The 1,671-nt window shown below is 54.2% G+C and overlaps 1 pseudogene; it reads right to left on the reverse strand.

Moving 5' to 3' along the window:
- Positions 1 to 425: 425 nt before the first annotated feature.
- Positions 426 to 543, reverse strand: LOC126238501 (5S ribosomal RNA; annotated as a pseudogene).
- Positions 544 to 1,671: the final 1,128 nt, after the last annotated feature.

Below are 1,671 nucleotides of genomic sequence, written 5' to 3' on the forward strand. Positions count from 1 at the left end.
CTGCGATGTTTGCGTACGTCTGGTTCAGGTTAACCATTAACACGCGCTCATCTGCAGATAGATGGGGTCGAAAGTTGAACGAAGGGTAGCGGTTCGAAGGGCAGAGCGGGAAAAAGTGCTGAGGCAGCCGCCAAGGGGAAAATCCTCTGCGATAGTTAGGACGAGTAATAAGAGGAGTGGCGGAATTTTGCTGACTGCGACAGGTCTTGCAAGGAAAACTCCGTCCGAACAGGCCATGAAGGCCCAACGGTACCGACCGGCCACCGTGTCATCCTCAGCCCACAGGCATCACTGGATGCGGATATGGAGGGGCATGTGGCCAGCACACCGCACTCCTGGCCGCTGTCAGTTTTCGCGACCACAGCCGCTACTGCTCAGTCAAGTAGCTCCTCAGTTTGCCGCACAAGGGCTGAGTGCACCCCGCTTGCCAGCAGCGCTGGACACACCGGATGGTCACCCATCCAAGTGCTAGCCCAGTCCGACAGCGCTTAACTTCGGTGATCTGACGGGAACCGCTGTTACCACTGCGGCAAGGCCGTTGGCTCTTGCAAGGAAGGGTTGCGTTAATAGTGCGTATCATGCTAGCGGATACCATGTCATTCCATATGTTCGTCACAAGGGACAAGTCCGTTACGGTGCGGCAGCACGGTGTGCTGCAGTTTAAGCTGTGAGAGCCGCGTTGCGTCACTGGTAACTGTGCGCGGGGGGAAGGCCCAGGTCGCCCATCGATGTCTAGTAGGCGAGCGTCGTAGCCAAACGCTCGGAGATGTTCGGTCGCGTAGTGGCACCACTCCTCCCTCGTTGGCTGCCTGACAGGCTCAGTGTGGGCTGCGGTTGAGTCTGCCCTGTGTAGCGGGCGACGTAGCCGGTACCATTGAGCGTTCTGAACGCTATAAAATTATACATACATTAAAAAGAAAGTTTTGCATCACCAAGGTTCTAAGAATGGAGGAACCTGTACAGAAAATTGGAATAGAGATCAGTATAAACATGATTTCCGCCCTTTTTATAGCTCATGAAAATCACACGTTGCATGTTGTACTACCATACAGTGAGATATTCAGAGGTGGTGGTCCAGAATGCTGTACTCACCGGTACCACTACACCCAGTAGCACGTCCTCTTGCAGTGACGCATGCCTGTATTCGTCGTGGCATACTATCCACAAGTTCATCAAGGTACTGTTGGTCCAGATTGACTCATACGTCAACGGCGATGCGGCGTAGATCCCTCATAGTGTTTGGTGGGTCACGTAGTCCATAAACAGCCATTTTCAATCTATCCAAGGTATGTGCGTAGGGTTCATGTCTGGCGAACATGCTGACCACTCTCGTCGAGCGATGTCATTATCCTGAAGGAAGTCATTCACAAGATGTGAACGATGGGGGCGCAAATTGTCGTCCATGAAGACGAATGCCTCGCCAATATGCTGCCCAAATGGTTGCACTACCGGTCGGACGATGGCTTTCACGTATCGTACAGCCTTTACGGCGCCTTCCATGACAGCGTCGCACGTCGGCTCCACATAATGCCACCCCAAAACTGCAGGGAACCTCCACCTTGCTGCACTCGCTGGACAGTGTGTCTAAGACGTTCAGCCGGCCGCGGTGGTCTAGCGGTTCTGGCGCTGCAGTCCGGAACCGCGGGACTGCTACGGTCGCAGGTTCGATTC

This window comes from Schistocerca nitens, chromosome 2 (assembly GCF_023898315.1).
Source record: "Schistocerca nitens isolate TAMUIC-IGC-003100 chromosome 2, iqSchNite1.1, whole genome shotgun sequence".
Classification (NCBI taxonomy): domain Eukaryota; kingdom Metazoa; phylum Arthropoda; class Insecta; order Orthoptera; family Acrididae; genus Schistocerca; species Schistocerca nitens.